Below are 23,759 nucleotides of genomic sequence, written 5' to 3'. Positions count from 1 at the left end.
ACCAAATAAACACTGGAAAAGTGCCCCTGCTAGAGCGGTACCCTAGGCGGCCGCCTACTTGGCCTCTGCCTAAGGCTGGCTATGTTCAACAGTAAAGCTTTGGATAGATCCAACAGATGTTGCTTTCCCTTGCCATTCTGTGTCAGTTTTTTTTTTGTTTTGCTTTATGCAACCTTTATTGTGATTGTGTGTACTAACAGGAAATGAACGCAATATCTGCAGATATCCGAAGCTTTGCTGTTGAAAATTTGAGGAAATGTAAATCTAGAAGTGGCCCTGCACATCCCACAATGGACATGCACTGGCTCAAAATGTAAAATGATGCGTGCTAGTAGTTATGAAGTGCAATTGTCTTGCATGCAACAGCATGTGAAAATATAGAGATTTAAAAATATACATGACCCTATATAATGCCGTACAACTAGGGTACTGGTATGAAGGAGCAGAAAATGCAGGTAAAGATGCATACTGGTCCCATGGCTGCCACATTTTGTCAACTGTATTTGGCTACTAACCAAATATTACACTTTTCCACATTAGAAGGTACTGCTTAAAATAGTATTTACTTCAAAAAACAATGTCAAAACAAGTACGGAGCATCATGTGAAAGCAGAGAACTGACAAGCTGAGTGCCTTATTGCTGAGGGAAGTAAAACAGGGCTGGAATAAAGGTTTTTAACATTTTTGAAGAAACTTGATGCTGTGGGTAGTGTTTGTTAGGACAACATTATTGATGTCACAAACTGGGAGGTGATTCGTAAGTGGGTGGCAGTGTTTCATCTTTGGTCCGAAGCAGAACTAGGATTTTAGAAATGAGATAGTGCCCCCTTTAATTGGAAAAACCCAGGCCCAGATGCAATACCTAACTTTGGGCAGAAAGTATTAAGATCTTTGCATGAAGATTTAGCTATGAGTAAGAACTATTTATATGTGCACCCCGAATAGACACCATCCTGGTTAACAACAGGAGAAACAATACTCTTACTTAAGAGTGAACCTGCAAGCTACCCTAAAAATTACAAATGAATAACTTGCCTTCTGATGACATATAAGCTATTTTATTTATTTATTTATTTATTTTATTTTACATTTGTTGACCGGGCTAGTCTAGCTGGAGATATTTCCATTTTCAGTAGAGGCCCGGGGAGAAAAGCTCCACACAAATACAAACATAGAAACATATTAGTAAAAAACATATTAGTAAAAAAAACTGAACAAAAACACAAGCAATACTACACTACAGTAAACATAGATAAAAATACTTAGTCAAGTTACAAAGCATTACATTTCATGGATAATAGCATCTAATATTGAATAACAAATTAGAGTACAAGAGACTTGGAAAGTTAACGGGGTAATTCAGACTTGGTAAAATGAGAAGAACCAATAGACAGAAGAGAAAGAGGGGAGAAAATAGAAGCAACAAGGAGAAGAGTGGGTAGAGTAAAAAGAAGCAGATCTGATCATTGAAGCAATACATTGGGCAAAGAATTGTATTAGAGGTAGCTTAAACAAGCAGACTGGACGTAAAGTAGGGAGGAAAAAGTAGAGGTGGAGTAAAAAAAAAGAGTATAATAAGATTGTTAGTGAGGTGTACTACAGGAACAAAGCCAGTGATTTTGGAAGTACAGTTTGATTTTATGTTTGAAGAGAGGCAATGATGTGATCAGGGTTATATCACTAGGTAACAGATTCCAACTTCTACCTACTGTATTAGTGAATAGAGAGTCACCGGCTGAGTTATTGGACTTTATTGATCTGGCCAAGAGTTTACAAGAGGAGCGAAGGGAGTTAAGATTGTTATAAGGGATTAAAAGTTGTGAGAGTATAGGGGTGTTGTCAGGTTGGTGCAGTATTTTATGGGCAATAGTGAGCTGTGGGATTACAAGATAGTTTTGGAATTCAAGCCAGCCTAGTAGTTTGAAGTTAAGACAGTGATGGGTTCTGAAGGGGTTACCAGTGGCAAAGCGGGCAATGTTGTTATAGCAAGTTGCTAGTTTGTTAAGGTTAACTTTCTTGAGGTTGGTAAAAATAGGAGAGGCATATAGGAGAGTTGATATAAGATGGGAGTGGGCAATCTTGGCTCTAGCTGATGGGGTTAGAAATGGTTTAATTCGATATAAGGATCCTATTTTTCTGTTGACTAATTTGATGGTGATATTAATGTGTTGATCGAAAGAGAGATTGTTATCGATTGTTATTCCTAACAGTTTTGTTGTCGAGTCAGGTGAGATGACAGTGGCATTGTTTGAAGAGATGGTGAAGTTTAATGGGGAGGTCCAAGTGGTGGGGGTGAAGAGGAGAAGTTTAGTTTTTTTAGCATTAAATAGGAGGTACCGTCTAGAGAACCATGTTTCTACTGTATTGAAGATATTTTGAGTTAGTGAGATAAGTTCCATAGTGGATGATGCTGAACAAATAAGGGTAGAGTCCATCTGCGTATTGAATGCAGGTTGCTTGAGCTATACACTGGACTTGATGATGACAGAGTTTATAGTCATTTAGAAGAAAACTCAACTATGGCAGTAGAACAAAAGGGCAATAAAAGAAAGTCCTATGGAACAAAGGATCATTTGTTGTTAAATAAAGTCATAGTGGAGAACTGTAAAAAGGTGAAGAATCTAAGTATAGCATGGATTGCCTGCAAAAATGCATTTGATAGTATCCCACATTCATGGATAAAAGAGTGCTTAAAAATATACAAGATACACCCTCGGCTGATCGACTACATTACAGTGACCATGAAGCAGTGACAGACCACTTTGCAATTAAGCCATAATAAAGGGCAAATTGTTATCCTAGGGATAAAAATTCAAAGGGAGATATTCCATGGTCACTCTTTGTCACAGCTGCTATTCTGCCTTACCCTTATCCCATTAAGCTGTCGACTTAAAAGCTTAGGCCATGGCTATAATTTGGCACCTAGAAAACAACAAAGTGTGAAGACTTCTCATCTTCTCTTTGTCGATGATTTAAAACTGTATAGCTCATCAGATGAGGAACTGAAAGCACAACTGCAAGTTGTCAAAACTTTTTCAGATGATATAAGAATTTCATTTGGTCTTGATAAATGTGCAAAAGCAACTTTTCAATCAGGAAACTGCAGCATCAGGAAAACATCAGTTTGGGAAAATAATGTGATATAAAAGAACTTGAGCAAGAGGGAGTGTATAAATACTTGGGAACTGATGAAGGATCAACAATAAAACATGAACAAATGTGAATAAAACTTAGTAAAGAATACTTTAGAAGGCTTAAATTAATTCTGAAAACAGCACTGACATCTAGGAACAAAATCCAAGCCATAAACCAATTTGCTCTTCCTGTCCTAACTTTCAGTTTTGGAGTGATTGACTGGCCCCAAAACATGTTTGGATAGATTAGATAGGAAAACAAGAAGGATGCTTCATGCTCACCAAATCTTTTTTGGCTTCTCTTGATTAGGGATTGCCACAGTGGAAATGTAGAAATGTAAAATAAGCTTAAGTAAGTAAGCAATAAGCAGTAATTTGCAATGTTAATAAGATTTTTTTATTTTTGGCTATGTATTCTGGTTTTAAAGTTGTGTGCCCTTTAAAATTAACTTGGATTGTGTTGGCTAATTGTCTGTAATTGGCCTATGGACTGCTGTATTTAAGTTCACACTACATTAGTGTTCAACTTTTGTCTGAAGAAGGAGAGACATTGTGCCATCCGAAATCGCTTACTTAATAAACCTGTGTTTTTCAGTCTGAAGAGCTGGTCGTGTTCATTCCATTATCCCTTGCTATTTTTGTGTTTTAATCAGTTTGTGGTTTGCTGTTTTGGAGTTAAAGTAATACTTGGGGTGGAGGTAATTGTAATGTCACAAAATGGGAGTAGTTTGCAAAAGTGGGTGGCAACATTTACATTTCGGTCTGAAGCAAGGAACACAGTTCAGAAACAAGCCAGTGCCCCTTTAACATTGTTGTCTTTTATTTGCCGAACCTGGGTGTAACCTCTAAGACACATATTGTAACTTTCAACAATACCTTTTGTTGACTGGAGCTTACTGCATGTTTGATCACCTTGTACCTTGCTGGTGCTTTTCCATGTGAATGTAAACCCCTGTCTTATATATTACCTACAGTCATCCCTCTCCATAAAAGAGGAGTGACTACAGACCTCAGAAATTATCTCCCCATTAGCCTGCTGAGTCTAATATGGCTATGTAGCACATCATTGTGGACCTAATTAACAAAGATATAGGGAATCTCCAAGCTCTATATTCCATGCAGTTTGGTTTTGTGAAAGGTAGATCATGCTCAACCTGTTTGACTTCTTTGAGTCAGTCATCAGAGTGGTGGATGAAGGTAAGGCAGTTCATACAGCCTACCTCAATCTGGCCAAGGCCATTGATACTATTCCTCAGTCAGGCATTATTGACAAACTCAACAAACTAGGCATCAACCCCTATATCGTTAAGTGGGTTGCAAACTGGCTCACAGATAGAACACACACTGTGAAAGTAGTGGATCCAGGTCAAACTGCTGACCAGTCATGAGTGGAGTCCCACAGGGATCAGTCCTGGGTTCTGTCCTGTTTGGCATCTACTTCTCATAAGTGCAGACCAACACGGAGAGACTCTGGCTGACCAAATTCATGGATGACTGCAAGTTGGGAGTCATTATTAACTCCACAATTGATGCAGACATCCTACAGAAAGTCCTCACTGAGACCAATGACTGTTGTCGAAATCATGGCCTTAAGCTTAATGCCAAAAAATGCTTCATCACCATTGCGAAAAACTCAGTTCCCACTGATTACCACATTGATGGTAGCCCACTGAACACTGAAGGAGTTATAAGAGATCTGGGGACACAGGTTTACAGCAACCTCTCCTTTGATCACCATATTGCCACTGTGGTGAGAAAGTCCTTCTATGTGGCACATCTCATTACTAAGGCTTTTCCATCCAGGAAGAAAAAGGTCATCGTTTCTCTCTACCACTCCCTCATTAGACCAGTCATAGAGTATAATGCCCCATTTGGCATGTACCTCACTAGACACCTGCAGCAGGGGTCTATATTAGATTCTCAAAAGCCAACAATGTCGAATCTGACATTGTCGACATGAGAATAATGAAACTGCCAAACATCAAACAAGTAAACGGAAGTATCCGTAAGGGGAGATTTCCATTTACTTCAATGTAATGCAGTCTCAGAATTGGTATATTTAAGTAGTGGGGGTATGGGGGGGTGCAGGAGGGTTTGCCCCCTGTCTACACTGTTTTTTTTTTCCAGAACATTCAATGTTTTAACAGTTCGATCACTAAAAGTCAACCTTTAGTGATTCGAACTGTTACATATTCAATGTTCTAATATAGACCATGCAGCAGCTGGAGAGGCCACAGAAGCACCACATGAAGAGGATCCTAGGCCTTAAACACATGTCCTAAGTGGACAGACTAAAAAAAACTCCAGCTATTCTCTGTCTCATATCGTGTAGTAAGAGGCGATCTCTGACTTACAAAACCATGTCTGACCCAGCACTGTTAGAAATGCTACGTCTAAAGAAATCCCAATCCCTCCACACCACACACTCCAGAGGCCTCAACCTCATTACCACAATCAATAGAACATGCTGGAGTGACAGGTTCATAACCCAGAGACTGCCCATGCTCTGGAATAGACTTCCTGTACATGTCAAGCAGAACACCTCACTAGCCCTCTTCGAGATAAATCTTGATGAGTGGACGGGAAATAGAAAATTCACCCCGGGGTTCAATCCAGTGCTCTTCTTGGTAGAGGCACTGGGAACTAACGACGGGTGACAATGCCAGGGTACTTCTATGGGCTAGGCTTGTAAAGAACCCAGGGCCATTAGCCTAGTACACACCTATGAACCTACAAAACCTTCTGGAACATGCTAACATTACCTGCAATTTACTGTGGTACCAAAGGTATAACATGTAAAGTTGTGTTAAAACCCAAATTATGATATTTACACTGAGGCCACACAGTTTGCTGAGTTGTGCACCCTTCTACAGTCCTTACTGTTGCCTACTATTCATGATGATACTTATATCAAGGTTTCAAATGGCATTTTTCATATGTGCAGTTCTTGCTCTGTATGCCATTCTTCAGCAGGCAGAATGCTGTCCATAAGTAGGGTATATGGCCCATTTCACCCTGCTTGACCTCTTACAGCTATGCTAAACACACACCACCATGAACACCCACAACAAAGCCTATGATATTTTATAGACACAGAAACAGAACATGGCTGGCACAACAAATTTCTATCCCAAGGAATCCTACTGACTAGACCTCCTATGCATGTAAAGCAATACTATACATGGTCTGTATTCAGTAATATTCTGGATGAATAGCTGGGAATTCATAAATCCTCTCTAGGGTATATAACATGGTGCTTCTTGACCATGGAGTTTAGCTGACTCACTCAGTGCTCAAGCTTAGCTGGCTATGCTTATAAATGGTCCTTTGAACTGCATGCCTAGTACATACCTATGAACTTATCAACATAATATATAATTACCAAGTACATTACAAATGCCCGTGCTGCATACAGGATATATATGCAGACAAAAACATCAGTTTATTGGTGAACATATTGCTGTAATCCATCTCATTTGAACGTCATTACTGCATAGTTTAGCTTTACACACTGTACTATTTTTCTTTTTCAGAAAACACACTACTGTGTTTTTTCCGGCCTGTAAGAGTACCAACTATATACACACATAACAAGTTACATGTAAAGAAAACATTTAATTGTTTACTTTAATAAGTAATGAAAGCAAAGAGATGTGTGCTGTACTCTCCAACGTACCATGAATTAAACTTAACCTCTGAGTCAAATCATTTAATTCATTCTCCCTTATTTTTTTTTATTCAACTGTTTATCTGCTTGTTTACCAATTAATTTCAGTTTGATAACGATGTAAGTGGGAGGTGGACAGACCCTTTTGAATGACAACCTGAGCTCCGTGGTGTAAGACACAAACAGAAAATTGTAAACAGAATAAAGAATTATACTACTTTCTGAACGAATGTCAAACTGTTTGGCAAAATGCAGAAGTGGAATTCAAGCAAGATGATAGCTGAAAAAAATATATAAGAAATGGAAATGAGGTCAAACTATAACTATCAGTCTGCATGTAAGAATGGCATTATAGCTCACATCTGAAATATTTGTTTGTACATACATATGTAACATGTATAAATATTAATAAACTGTTTAACAGAGTTGCTATGTTAAGTACAGACGGATCTCTCCATTTTTATTTACTTTTTTAGTTTTATATGCAAATGTGTTCTTAAAACTAATGAATGTGTATTATAGATGTGTTGCATTGTTGTGATTCATCGGCAGATTGTCACTTTGCAATAAAATGTCACACTTGCTTCTATTTGAAATTTACACTGTCTGACCATAAACTTGTAAACTTGTATCTATCTATGCCTAAATATGATGGTTGTGTAACAGTCAATTAAATGAAATAATGACTTGACATGGAACCCGTGTGTCTGCTTGTTTATTTATTGTGTAAAATAAATGAAACTACAATTTCAAGTGAAATATGTGCGTCTGTTTACTTATTTATGTATGTATAAAGTTGTATTGACTAGTTCTAATTAGAAACAAAAAAAATCTGTCTAGTGTATAGGAAATTGCATACAAAAAAGCCATTAACTTCTTGTGATTTAATGACATTTCAGTTATAATTGAAGACATACCTCTCCACTTTATAGTACAGACAGAAAAGCCTTGCCAGAAACATTGTATCTTGGAAATGCATAACTGCAGTGGTTACCCTCTACATAATGGTGGACCATCAACAGACCCAGGGAACTACAGACCCATAAGTTGGACTAGTATTATATACAAGGCCATGGAAAAAGTTATAAAGGCTCTAATAAATACATAGGAAATCTACAAACACTGGACCCATCCTAGTTTAGGTTTGTCAGTGGTAGGTCACACCGACTAAACCCAATGGACAACCTTGAAAAGGCCACTTGAGCCATGCATGATGGGCAAAAAAGGTGCATACTGCCTACCTCGACCTGGTAAAGGCATTCAACACATTACTTCACTTAGGTATTATAGATAAACTCACAAATGTAGACATAAATCTCTGTGTAACAAAATGGATAGTGAAATGGCTTATGGACAGGACACAAAGTTAGGGTGGGGGAATCCACCTCCACCAATAGGTCTGTTACTAGTGGTGTTCCGCAGAACTAAGCACTTGGGGCTCTCCTGTTTAGAATACACTTCTCTGAATTCATAGCAAGAAATGCACAAACTTGAACACAAAGACACCCATCCTTCAATCATCCACGACCATAATCCAATAACAAACCTCACCCAGAACTTGGAATGTTTTAGTGATCCAAAAACTTTCTCACCAACACAACTAAAGTTACATTCACCACTACTTAGCACCTCCCCTCACTAGTTTATGGATCACCCATTTTTGCTAACTCCCACGCAGCACAAAAAGCAAAATATGAGCAGTGCTATAACAAAGTGGCTATCCAGAGTTAAACACACTACAGCAATGATCCCTAATAATATCCATGGATGCCCCCTATATAGTTTGAAAAATGGCCCCTCAGGCCCACTTGAATGTCTATTCAGCCACATCCTCCACACAGTTTTTGTCCCTAGGGAATAAAGGACTGAAATGGTCATCCCTCTACATAAAGGTGGAAGATCAACAGACATAAGGAACTGCAGACCCATTGTTAGACTAGTCTTATATACAAAGGCCATGGAAAAAGTTATCAGGAATCTAATACATAGGGAATCTTCAGACAATGGACCCATCCTAGTTTGGTTTCATCAGTGGTAGGTCACACCTACTAAACCCAGTGGACTACTTTGAGAAGGCCACTTGAGCAATGGCTGACAGGCAAAAATGTGCATAATGCCTAACTTGACATGGTAAAAGCATTCAACATGCTACATCACTAAGGTATTATAGACAAACTCGTAACTTTACACATAAATCCATATGCAACCCTATGGATAGTCAAATTGCTCATGGATAGGACACATGAAGTTAGGGTGGGGGAATACACCTCCACTAATAAGCCTGTTACTAGGGGTGTTCCAGAACACTCAGCAGTTGGACCTCTCCTGTTTGGAGTACACCTGTCTGAAGTCATAGCAAATCTGCAGATGACTGCAAGATGGGTGCAATGACTGATTCCCCCAAATATGTAGATATCCTTGCAGAGGGTCTGAGAGTCACATAACTGGTGCCAGAAACATACCCTAATACTCAGTGACAAAAAATGCATATTTATACACTTTGGAAAGATGACCACCCCTGCAAATTGCAACATGGATAACACTGTCCTAAGAGTAGACCCAGTGATAAGGGACTTGTGTCCATGGTGGTGGGAAAATCCTTTTATGTGGGGCAAATTATAAGTTTTGGCATGGCATCCACATCCAAGGAGATTATAATCCCACTATGCGTAGCCCTCATTAGACCAATAATCAAGTACACTGCACTCTTCAGCATGTACCTGGCCAGGCATTTGCAACTACTATAGTGGCCATAGAGATTCCACATTAAAAGAATAAAGGGTGTAAATAACGGTTTACCTTTAGAAAGGCGATTCACACTCGGGTGAACAGCAATTGTTCGAAAGGCTGTTTGCAAAGTTTGCAAACGCTGAACGAAAAAAAGGTTTGAATGTGCAATGAGTGAATGCACACTGACATTCTCTCATTCCACATCCGACATTGTGTGGCGGATTGCACTATAGTGGGGTTCGGAAAATGGTCTCTTTCTCCACTGTAGTGCGATCTCTTAGTTAGAATATTAAAGTGGGTGGTGTGCTGGAGGGCTTGCCCCCCTGCTTTACACTTCTTTTTTTTCATTTGACATAAATTTTTGAAAAACAGCGAATCTGGTTTTCGATTTGCTGTTGTTTAAACATTAAGGACTATTGCAGTTTTCACTTTTGTGGTTATGAGTCGCTCATATGAGCATTTGTACCACTGTGATTTGGCTTTATAAAGGTAAATCATAAATAACATGTCTTATGTGGATCACCTCAAACTCTTGTCCCTGTACTCAAGTCTCCGACAGACTACTGAGGGGCAATCTATACCTAGCCTACAAGTCCTTCTCAGATCCAGCCCTGATGGATATGCTACACATTCACAAATAAACAGCATAAGACTCCATATCCTTCAGATAAAATAAACGTTATCGCAAATTCTGTTATTCTAACAACTTTCTTAGCTTATAAGAGCAATATGTAAAATCTATCACTATATTTGGGACGTTGTTTCCCCCATTACTGTAGCCTTTGTCCAGATTTCTTCTGCTAAGACGTTATGAGGTATGCTGTTGCTGCTCTTGCCTTATCAGTCTGTATTTTTTACCACCGCCCTTGGACCATTCACTCTTGTACTAAGATGTAGGAACTAGAGGAATGTCTTACAGTTTACACAAGAAAAACAAAACTGCAATAGGAATAGAATACAAAGTCATAGATAAGCAGGGACTTAATGTGATCTCACAAAGTGGGAGGATGTTAAGGTGGGTGGGATTGTTCGAATGTCATTACCGATGTCACAAACAGGGAGGTGATTAGCTAAGTGGCTGGCAGTGCTTTCACCTTCTGTCTGAGGCAGAAGTGGGATTTTAGAAAGGAGGTAATGCTCCTTTAACTTACAGTTTTGCTGTCATTACCAAAAGGCACTAGATCAGGTCTACAGAAAAACAATAAAAATGGTTCACACTTAAATGAAATATTAATATCAGACTATACCAATATTATATATTTAATGCTCTGCAGGAAGTATGGGGCTCCTTGAAACTGATTATATGTATAGATCTGCAGCTGTGGGACTGCATACATAGCTGCTGACCTCATCAGATCCAAACAGTCTTGAAAGTTTTAAAGCACGAGGAGACAAAGTCTAAGATGACCACTCAGCTTGGTTTAGCAGAATTATTTAGTTGGCAAGCAGGAATCGAAATCAATATAGAAGTCAACAAAATTCTCAGCAATCGAATGTGCAAAAAAAAAAAAAAATACAAAAAACATAATGTACGAAGGATCAGATAAGAAGAAAAAAAAGTGGTAAAGCCATAATAAATATATTAAAAAGTATAGAGATCTCATGGAACAACCTTATGTTGATAATGATTTGACACAGGAATGGATAAGGGGATGCAAGATGAAACCAGAGGATGAAAGGTGAATAATAGCAGCCCAGGATAGTGGACTACATACGCATTAGTTTAAAAAGTACATTGAACATGTGGGAGAGGTAAACAAACATAGGTTCTGTAAAAAAAAATATTTTAGAATGAGTCTCATACCTTGTTGCTGGGTGTGATACACTTATGGCAGAGGGCCTATACACTGAAAGACGCATTAGTGTGGCACGACTGTTCCATTGAGGATTGTTCAAACACCACAATACGGAAGCAGCTGAGGTACATTGGGAACATGAACCACAAAGTATTACAGAGAATGATGAAGGGTACATCAGATTGGATCACCCATTCACCAACAGTCCAAAAAAGTAGGCATGAGAACACCAGATATAGAAGTTCATGAAAAAAACAAAAGTAGCATTGATCATTGAAATTGCTACACATTGCCATTACAGTGTCTTACATACAGCAAGACACAAAGTCATAAAATATCAAGATCTGCAGGAAGAAACAAAAGCAGTGTGGAGGAAAAATGCCCAGACAGTTTCAACAGTAGTAGTAGGAGCAATGGGGTGAATAGAAAAAAAGATACAGTCATTTTTAGATATGCTACCCATAAATGCAACTCTGTATGAATTGCAAGAATCAGTTCTAGGCCTATTGTGGGTGCTACGAAGAGCACTTTTGGATAACAAAGATTGAAGAAATACTAATTTCATGAACTTTAACCAAACCCTGACTTAGGAATGGGGTCTATTCCCATAAGGGTATTAGAAACACAAAAGATTTGGAGAAATTAAACCATACATCTGGCACATCCACTTAAATGCCATATTTACAAAACAACATGCAAACTGTACAAGTTTAACTAAGTTTGGGAGGGTGGCCTAATGGTTAAGGTGTTTGCCTTGCAAACACAAGGTGTGGGGTTTGATTCTTACAAGGGATAATTGGCTAGGCTTAAAATAGCTCACAAGGGCAGCGAGCTTAGTATGAACCTTAGATATATGTGTGACTATCCTATTATCTTTTAACTGGAATATCCAAAAAAGCCTAAACTTACACAATGATTGAAATGAATTCAATGCAACTTTCTAAATAGTCTTACAAGTCCTGGAAGGAAGAGAGTAAAAACAAGTAATGCAATTTGGCTATCCAAAAACAGCAGAATGCTAATGCAGGATAAAGAAAAAGAATGGAAAGAAAGGTAGACATGCAAAACATCACACTATCTCAAACTTCCAAATGCTCCACATCTGTAATAAAAAGCAAATAAATAAAGGCAAAAAATTATACTAGAACACTCTGAACAATAGCTAACATATCCCTAAAAGATTCCAGTCATCTGTTAAAGAACTCTTGCAACATGGTCAAAACTTCAACCCTAAATCCCTCTTCCAATCACTGAAACCTGCAATAGAATTCATCTCTTATTTCACAGATAGCATAGTGTTCCTAAGCAAGGATTCCCACATCTAATCCCAACCCTGCCCAATTGCCATATATCACTATGGCCACTTTCACCTTCAAGACAGTGCCGTTATTCAATATAAAACAACTCAAACCACCCATTACCAAAAGTTCAAAAGATATATGCTAGAAAACTGGATATAGTCGTTCAAGAAAAGAAGACAAGAGTTTCATTGATCATTGAAATCTCCACACCCAGAGACTACAGTATGTTGTGTACAGAGAGACACCAAGTCATAAAATCAGGATCTGCAGGCAGAAATGAGAGCAATGTGGAAGAAAGATACCCAGGCAGTTCCAATAGTAGTAGGAGCAACGGGTCTTATAAAAAAGAATCTACAATCATGTTTAGATATGTTACCAATACATGTAACCCCATACAAGTTGTAGAAGGAGTCATTACTGGACACATTGCGCGTGCTGCGAAGAGCACTTTTGGCTGACATTAAAGATTGAAACAATACTAATTTCATGAACTTTAATCGTACTTTGATTTAGGAATGGGATCCATTCCTGTCATGGTATTAGAAACCCAAAAGACTTGGAGAAATTAAAGAGACAAAAAACATTCTCAGCTTCAGCTGATCACCTTCCAAGTGAGCACCTTAAAATAGCAGCCAATAGCATTGCCTGCTTTCTCTCAAACCTTATAAATAGGTCAATCTAGGAATCCCATATTCCATTTCTTTGAAAATAATCACACATTATCTATCTATACAAAGTAGAAAATTCAACAGACATCACTAACCTTCGATCTAAAGTGATCTTAGGTTCATGTGAGAGTAGTAGGCTAATTGCCATGAAGTCAGAATCAAACTGTGTACTTTGTGCTTATGAGGTGAAGAAATTAACCATCATACTAAACCCACCATCTCTGAAAGAGTGGAAAAGCGTGTCTTTCATACCTCCCATAGTACTAACACTGTACCTCTAACCCTTATAGACATGCTTAATAAAGAAAGCGATAACAACAAACTAGTCTCCTCCTTATTTCTAGACTTGTCTAAAGCCTTCAACAGAATTTGTCACAGCAAACTTCTACTTCAAATGTCCACATTAGGTCTATCACAGAGCAGCCTTCTATGGTTGGTATCAGTCAGAAAAATGACACTACACCCTCTCTCCACATCTCCCAGTCATCACCAGTGTACCACAAGGCTCTATCTTTGGTCTCCTTCTCTTTAACACACCAGCGCACTCCGCTGATCCACATGACAGCCTTCCCTAATACAATACGCTGATGACGTCACACTCTTACATGTATCAGATAACTTGGCACACCTACAAAACATACTCACAAAGCTGTAACAGGCACTGAAACATGGGTTTGTAACTCACAACTCATGCTGAACCCCCCCCCCATACTTTTGTTTTCCTCAGAGCTCACTTATGAAAAACAACATTTCTAATCCTTTCAGTTAATAATACACCATCTGAATTCACTACTAATAGCAAATAATGAGGGAGGATAGTGAATGATTATAAGTAATAATGAAAAATAATAATGATGATAATAATACGAATAGTAATGATAAAAGGGGATGATGATAATTAATTTTGCAGATGAATGCAAGCTAGGACCAGTCACTGAATCCTCCAAGAATTTGGCCATTCTGCAGGAAGGTTGGTCTGAAATAAATAACTGGTGTCCAAACCATAGTCTAAAACTAAATACTAAAAAATGCTCTATTGTTTCTTCTGGGAAGTCATCTACCCAAGGGAAGTACCACACTGACAATATGCCCCTCAAACATTTACCCAGTTGTTCAGGGTTTGGCAACTTATGTGGACAGTGACTTAACTTTTGATCAACATGTGTTTGGTGTTGTAAGAAAGTCCTCTATTGCACACATTATAAGCAAAGGGATTGTGTCTAGCTCTAGAGATGTCATTAACCCCCTTTACTCAGCCTTCATTGGGCCAGTTATTGCACATAATGGCCCCTTTGTCATGAATCTGTTCAGACACATGCAACAACTGGAGCTCCCACAAAGATACCTTACTGAAAGGATACAAGGCCTAAACAACAGGCTCTTAATGGACCAACTGAAACCCTATCAATATACTTGGTAACCTACAGATTCCAAATATGTGCCCTGTGCTTGCCCTACAAGGCAACCTCTAACCTATTACTAATGGATTTATTGCACTTCAGTAAGTCAAATGGTATCAGAAATACTTTGCCTAGGCATCTAAAACTCTTCTATAACATTAATTGAACAGTTTGGAGGGACAGGTATATTTCACAGATGATACTGCTGCTGTGGAACAGACTCTCCATCCACATTAAACAAAGTTCATCCCTGTTCATTTTCAAGCGCAACTTAAGTATATGGAAGGGAAACAGAAATGTTGCCCCACAGCTGCCTCATGCATTACAAATGGGCAGATGCAGCTCTTAAATGCTTTATCCTAGGCATGGGCCCACTAAATTATCTATGGCATGATCCCGATTATTGTCATTAGGGGGTAATATGTTAATTATCAGCCACGGGACAGGTAAGGCCAATCTATAACCAAGTGGGATAGATTATTTCAAACACAAATAGGGACATTAGCTAAATAAAATGGGCTGCAAGAGCAGCTAGCCTAGTACTTACCTTACCTATGAACCTATAATCTTACATTTCAGGTGCATGCACAAAACTGCATAAAAAAATCACCAAAAACTTGCAATGCTTTACAGATCCAAAAACTTTATCACCAATACAACTAAAGCTACACTCTCCATTCCTGAACACCTCCCCTCACTAGTTTACAGAGCACCTATTTCTACTAACTTCCAGGCAGCATAAAAAGCAAAATGTGATCAATGTTATAATAAAGTGGCTAAATTATGAGCTAATGACCCTTTCAGAACTCACTACTGCATAGGACTGAAAGCCTAAATTGGTTAGAACTAACCCATCATCTAATGTATACAGAGCTTCTTTACACCTACAACATTAGCCAGCAGTCATCTACTTGTCTAGTAATAAATACTGTTCTATACAACTATGTCCATACTCCATCATTATGGTTCAGTGAGGAAACCCTTTCTGTTCACAACCCTATCAAATCTGCAGGGCATGATCTATATCAGTGATGGTGAAATTTGTCCCATATGTTTTTCAGTTCAATTCAAAATTGTTATTAAAAGCGTGGTAATTTTTTAGTGCACTATTTTAAGCCCAATTATTAGTGTGCATGTCATTTTATCAATTGTAAGTCACTGATTTTTCTTTCACTTATTAAATGTTTTGATTTTCTGGTCAATCACTGAAGATGACAGTCAGTCTGTAATGTCAGACATCAGAGTTTCATACTTCAATCCATAATGTCAGAAATTAGAGTTTCATACTTCTTAGTCTTTAGGAAAAAAATCAAAGCTGTTCAAAATCTGGTTGTTCTACTAATGTGAGTTAGGGTTGCATTTAAAAGTTATACATGATTTTGGACTTGTAAAGACTATGGTGGTCATTAGTCTAGTATAAACCTATGAATCTACTACTTATGCACAAAACATGGCACAACAATACACTGAATGCATCATTCATACTCATGTCTTCCTACAACAAATATTCCAAATTCAAGATTTGACATAAATAATAAAAGAGAATTTACATAATCTCATACATAAGAACATACAACTAACCTGTAGCATATATATTGTAAGCAGGTACCAGAATGTCTTACTGGAGCCATGTTATTGTGGGAAGTAGACTGTTGTTTCAATTGAGCCAGCAGGAAAACCTACCCAGTATCTGAGCAATAAAGCATGGCCATAATCGTTGCCACATACAGCACAAGGAAGTGAAGTTACAACTCCAGTTTCACAACCAACACAACTAATTATAAACTTACTGTCACTATCCACAAAAGGAAAACACAATAAATATTGTATAAAAATACATTACTAATAAGCCACACTAACACCTTCAGTCGTAGTAGGGCTAAAATCCTGCTGAGCAAAGCAAAAAGAACACAGTAAACCTAGAAAACCAGACTCACAAGCAACCAATGAAAAATAGCCAGTTAGCAATGGAGATAACACTACAAACACACACTGAAATTACTGCACACTCGGAGTGCAGTAAAACTAGCAACCTGTAAAGAACTAAACCTATAATACAAACTTTACACTAAATAAACCATGCAACATGGAAACAAGAAGTACATGAAAAATATACTGTCACTTAATTTTCTCCATTAATGAACCAAACACGAGACGTCATCAATAACACACAGTTTAAATCAGAATGTCCCAAACAGAAATGTTCACTTACCTGTAATGAACAAGTGTGTAGTCTAAACAAGTCCCATTAATTCTTCCAACAGCCATCTCCTACAATGCTGACTGCTTCTCAAGATGGCTTGCACAAACTCTATAGAACAGCTTAACCAGCAGAATACTGCCATTATCTGTAAAACGTACTTCAAAATTCATGTCACCTATAGAAAATTGTGACAGTCATTTAGAATACAACTGTCTCCGACCATAGTTTCATAGTTTCATAGTATAGTACTAGGCTATCTGCCCTGGGGCATTTGTAAGCCTAGCCATAGTGATGTGGCTTTTGCCACCCCATCAAATGGTACAAAAAGTGTACAGATTAAATTTAGAATACTGTGCCTCTGTCTAGTAGTGACACAATGAAGGTCCCCTTATATAATAGAATTAGTTTACTGTGCCCCTATCTAGCAGTGACACAGATGTGACCCCTGGGGTAAACCTACGATCTCCCATCCACTCATCAAGATTTCTCTTGAAGAGAGTCAGTGAGGGGCTCTGCCTAATACGAACTGGGATCTTGTTCCAAAGCATGGGAAGCCTCTGGGTTATGAATCTATCCCTCCAACATGTCCTATTCATACTTCTGCCGAGGTTTAAGTCTTTAGCTCTCGTGGTCCTGATGGATTTGGATTTTTTGAGGTGGAGCATGTCCATCAGATCCTGATTGGACATGGCCTTGTACGTCAGGCAGAGATCACCTCTGAGCAGGCGGTATGCTACTGAATAGAGCTGAAGTTTCTTTAGTCTGGCAGAATAAGACATATGTTGGAGACCCTTGACCCTCTTGGTGAGGTACTTTTGTGGTCTCTCCAGCTGTTGCAAATGCCGGGTGAGGTACATACCAAATGGGGCATTGTACTCAATCATGGGTCTGATGAGGGAGGAATATAGGGGTACAATGACATCCTTGGATCTGGATGTGAATCCCTTCATGATGAGGTGTGCAAGGTAGAATGTTTTTCTAACCACTTTGGCAACGTGGGTGTCAAATGAGAGGTTGCTGTCAACTTGGGTCCCTAGGTCTCTGATTACTTTTTCCATACTCAGTGGGTTGCTGTCTATGTGATAATTTGTGGGTACTTTGTTTTTCCCAAAGGGGATGACTATACATTTTTTGGCATTTAGTTTAAGGCCGTGACTCCCGCACCAGTTGTCCGTTTCTGTGAGGCCTTTTTGTAGGATGTGTGTGTCTGCTGGTGTATCGACTATGGCGCCTAGTTTGCAGTCATCTGTGAACTTTGTCAGCCACAACCCTCCCATGTTTGCTTTAACATCTGAGAAATAAATGCCGAACAAGAGGGGTCCCAGGACAGATCCCTGTGGGACACCACTTGTGACTGGCTTTGAGTCTGACATTGCTCCAGCGATTTTAACTTTATGGGTTCTGTCCTTTAGCCAGTTTGCAACCCATCTAGTGACGTAAGGGTTTACTTTTAAGCTGTTGAGCTTATCTATGATGCCTGAGTGGGGTATTGTGTCGAAGGCCTTAGCCAAGTCCAGGCATGCTGTATGGACTGCTTTGCCCTCATCAATGGCTCTAGTGACTGTTTCAAAAAAGTCAACCAGGTTTAAAAGGCAGGATCTGCCCTTTACAAAGCCGAACTGGGTGGGGTCAAGTGTCTGTAGGTCCCCTATGTCTCTGTTTATGAGTTCCATAATGATTCTTTCCATAGCTTTGCAGACCAGGCTGGTTAAGCTTATGGGGCGGTAGTTTCCAGGGTCTGTAGAGGCACCCCCCTTGTGGAGTGGGACCACTGCTGCTGTACTCCAGTGTTCAGGTACATATCCCAAAGTAAGGCTAAGGTTAAATAGCATTTTTATGTGTGGGTTTAGCTCCTCTTGGAGTTCACGTAACACGCAACCCGGGATACCGTCAGGTCCCAATGATGCTGTGTTTTTTGCTTTGTTTAGGGCGGTTCTCACTTGGACATCTGAGATGACAGGGAGATTACATTCAGCTGGGATAAGTATTTCTTCTTTTGGGGGTGAAGGAGGAGAGAAATTTGCACTGAACCTGTCAGCCAGAATGTTGGCAATATCTGTGGGTTCAGTGTATTTTTTGCTGTTGTGAACCAACTCTGAGCATATCTGAGGGTTTCCGCCCAGGTTTCTAACATAGCTGAAGAAGGCTTTGTGGTTATCTTTAGTGTCCTTAGCGATTTTTCTCTCAAAGTTGGCCTTGGATGTTTTTATGAGAGAATGTAGTTTTCTGCTAATGTTGATCAGAGATGTCTTCCCTTCATGGGATTTTGCTCTGACGTGCAGTAGCTTCCTTCTTTGGTTATACAATTTGTTTATGGCTGAGGTCCACCAGACAGGATGCTTACCTTTGGTGAAGAGGGACTTGGATTTGTTTGGGATTGCATGATCCATGCATTCTTGGAGATGTCCATAGAAAGCATTTGTGAAGGATTCGGCATTGTGGGATGTGGTATCCACTGGCACAGTGGGCTTAAAGGATACCATCTCAGTCTTAAGAAGAGTGAAGTCTGCTTTTGAGAAGTTTTTCACTGTGGCCTTTTGTGCTGGGGGTGGAGGTGGGATATGTATATCCAGGGTGATTAGTTTGTGGTCAGATCTCACTAGTGAGGGGTATACTTCTGGTGTGGAGCATTTTGTCCCCATGTTTGTGATGATCAGGTCTAGTATATCATCTCCCCTAGTGGGAGAGGTGACTAGTTGTTCCAGTGCATTTGAATTTATGAATTCCAGGAACCTTTGGGCTAGGGTATTAGGGCTAGAATAATGTACCCAATCTATGTTTGGGTAGTTGAAGTCTCCCAGTATGATGGTATTTTGTGATACATTCATATCCTCCAATGTCTTCAGGAAGGCTGAGTGGGGTTCTTGAGATTGGGAGGGTGGTCTGTAACATGCTACCAGTTGTATAGCAGTTTTGCCTATGGTTAGTTGCACCTGTATGGTCTCTGATGCTTCATGTGTTGCTACTAACCTGGAGGTGTGGGTGTCCTTGATGAATATGGACACTCCCCCTCCCTTTGTGGTTCGGCCTGGGTTTTGGGGCCGAAAAGCATGATACGAGGTATAGCCTGGTAGTGCTGGGGTGCTCTCAGGAGCCTTGAACCAGGTTTCAGTTACTGCACAGATGTCGATGTTCTCCATGCTGAGGAGTGCATCAAGTGCCTGCATCTTGAGATTTAGACTTCTGGCGTTGAGCAGCATTACCCTTAGTTTTTTTTCCATTTTTGTTTTCTAAAGAGGCATTAATTTAATAAAAAAGGCTGCACTAACCTCTTGTCCATTATTTCCTTAGGACTGAGAGTTCCTCAACTAAACAGAATTCTGTAGATTCATAAAGCAGCATACATACCCCCAAACAATTAAGCCAAGCCTTGTCTGTCCACATAATGCACCTAGACAATATCTGACTCCACTACTTTGTAATGAATGCATGAATAGAATGCAGTGGTTAACACATTCAGATAAATACATACATTGAAATGCATAAGACATTTTTAACAGCTCAGCATTTGAATGTCTCATTCAATGAAATGAAAGTCAATACCAAGCCAGAAACCAATGCAGTTAGCACCTGATTAAGTTTGATATGACCATTTTCACCTCTGTTGGCACCCATTGTTTAACTCAGATTAAAAACACTTAACAGAAGGCCAAGGGTGACTTCAGCAATTACAGAATAATTAACATGCAAAATAAATTGACTCAGGCTTCTCTTACCAGAAACTAAAAGTTATGCAACTATTTTTATATAGTTAATCATTGTTTTAGTTAATGTTACAAACTTCAAGAAACTGAATTTTGCAGTGGAGATTGACATCTGCAGAAAATGATAATAAAGCTATGTATACAGTTGTAAGAGCCCTATTTGTAGGCTTGTAACACACTTGGAACAGACGTGAAACATAATTTCATTGAAAATCAATGGAACCACAAATGTCAGCTGCCCGAAGAGGACAGTTGAGAAACAGAGGTTGGCATGAGAGGAAACCCATTCATTTTAATGACATGCTTTATAAAGCAGGACAACAGGAACTGGTGTTGATAATGGCTGACCTGAATGTACATATCAGGACAGACAGAATAGGATATGAGGACTGCTTGGGTCCACATGGGAGGGCAGTAGGAATAAAGATGGAGAGGACACTATAGATTTCTGTCTGGCAAATGGCTTGATAGTAGCCAACACATGGTTCAAAAAGTGATATTATCACAAGATCGTATACAAAAGTGGCTAATGTGCAACTTGGCTAGACTTCCTCCTAGTAAGGAATGGACAATGGGGTAGAATCGGTGACTGTAAATTCATCCCCAGTGAAACAGTAAGCCCACATTAAAAAAAACATGGATTGCTACAATCAGATGCAAGCAGTGGTCATAGAAGGCTTTCAAGATCAACACAGACCAGGCTGAAGACCTTGAAGATGACTGGTGAGATAGCACAACAGTTCTAGGTATTGCTTAGGGCTCTAGCACTTCAAGAAGAGGAGCAAACAAGTGGAGTTGAAGAGGACTGGAACCACCTCAAAACAGCATGTATGAGGACAAAAGAACATATATGTAGTTCAGCCAGGTATGGAAAAAAGGTACATAAGGAACGCTGGTGGAAGAATGCACAAGTCTAAGAATTCATCAAAAGTAAGAAGGATGCAGGGAAAAATGGGAGTAAGAAAAGACAGACAAGACCAAGAGAGAGAATACTGGATGGCTAACAAGAAGGCTAAAAAAGGAGTTTCAATAGAAAACAACAAGGCATCAGAGGCACTCTTCCAACTTCTGGAAGGTGACTCAGTAGATGGCACAAAGAAAGCATATCGGGTTATAAGGCAAAAACAGAAAGATAAAGAAGACAGTCAGACACCCTTCATAAGGCATGCCAACAACAACCTGCGAACCAGTCCAAAGGACATCAAAGGGAGATGGAAGGAGAACATATATACATACACATACACAAGTATATAACATGAATTGAATGCAATTTTGTGTATGGACTGTAGGTGGCTCTGGACCACTCTTTATATATATGTGGTGAATTTTGTAACAGTTACAAACACTGAGGAAGGCCTAAGGGCCGAAACCGGAAAGTTTCTTTCATTCTTCCTTCAATAAATGGATTATTGTCCACTGGTTGCTGGCTCTACCATGTTTTTGTAATCCTTTGAAGTTTCTGAGCTGTGCAGTAGCCGTATGTGCAGAGGTTCGATTTATTTATCTCCTCAAACTAACCCATACACTCACCTGCAATCTCTTTTATGTACTCACTACCACTTCATATCCTCCTCTCTTATCCCACCAAACCTACTGCACCTATTGCATCCCAGACACTTCTCCATCACAACACACTTCTTTAGTCTTAAACTCCTGTTAGCCCCAAACAACTTCCTTCTTTACAATCCCAAAAGGCTAAAAGGTACTTCCCGCAATTTTCTAGCCTATCTGGAGATATCCATCCCAATCCTGCCCCTATTCTCACTACAAACAACTTCTCCCCCCCCTCCTTCAACCTCCCACATCACACATAACCCTTTCCCTGCCTCCTCTGCCTTCCCTCTTAATATTCTTAAATTCTTTAATATCAATGCCCAGAGCCTTAATAACAAAGCACACCAAGTACATGCTTGGATTAACCACAACCAACCTAACATCTTAGCCATCTCCGAAACCTGACTAAAGCCCCATATTGCTGACTCTGAAATATTACCTCCTGGTTTCCATATACACAGAAGTGACTGATTAAATAAAAAGGGCGGAGGCTCTGCTCTAATCTACTCTAACCTTCTGTCCTGTATCCCTCTTCAAATCCCAACTCCACAATTAAAAAATACCGAACTAACAGCTAGTCTCCTTTGTTTGAATAAACATAAGAACATCTGCATTATTTCCCTATATATCTACCCAGGCGACAACATCTCTACCCTTGAAAATATTCTTTATTGGGCCTCAACTGAAATAAAATATGAAACCTACATTCTAGGTGATGTTAATATTGATTGGAACAAAATTAATACACCTACTCCCTCCCTTTCGATCAACCTGTACAACTTCACCCAAGTAATCTCCTCAACCACCCGACCTAATAAAACTCACCCCCCAGGATCCATAATAGACTGGATCCTAGTCTCCCAACCAAACAAAATAATTCTCTCTGGCACTATCCCAGACACCTTTAGTGACCATCTCCCTGCTTTCATTCATCGCTCAGCTAACTCCACCCAATATCAACACCATTATATCCACACTCGTAATCTAAGCAACTTCAACCCCACAACTTTCTCAAACATTTTTAAACAAATTAATTGGCAAATCCTAAATACTCTCCCCCACGACAAAGCTGTAGAACATTTCAATTCTGTCTTCCTAAATACTTTCAACTCCCTAGCCCCTCTAAGAAACAAAAGAGTCAAAGCTAATCCTGCCCCGTGGCTATCTAAATAGACCAAACAAATCATGCACCATAGGGACAAATCCTGGAAGCTTTACCAGAAAAAAAAATGCCTACTACCTTCCTCAAATATACCCAACTCCGTAACCATGTAAAAAAACTAGTCACCTTGGATAAAAAAAACTACTATAACAAACTCCAATCCAACAATACTAAGAACCCAAAACAATTCTGGAAATCAGCTAATTCCCTTCTACATCCTGTGTCCAGAAACAATCCCTGCCCTGACCCAAGTATAACTGACACTGAGCTGAGCTCTCTTTTCAACTCATTTTTTACTGAATCCATAGCTAACCTAACCAAAACTTTCCCTAACAACAATCCTTTCAACTCTCACTCTTCAATACACAACACCCCCAACTGTCCCCTTAATTTCCAGCTCAAACCAGTTTCTACCATTATTATAAAAAGGCTCTTATCCA

This window comes from Protopterus annectens, chromosome 1.part1 (assembly GCF_019279795.1).
Source record: "Protopterus annectens isolate FY-2018-M chromosome 1.part1, PAN1.0, whole genome shotgun sequence".
Lineage (NCBI taxonomy): Eukaryota > Metazoa > Chordata > Ceratodontiformes > Protopteridae > Protopterus > Protopterus annectens.
This window is presented reverse-complemented; position numbering follows the sequence as displayed.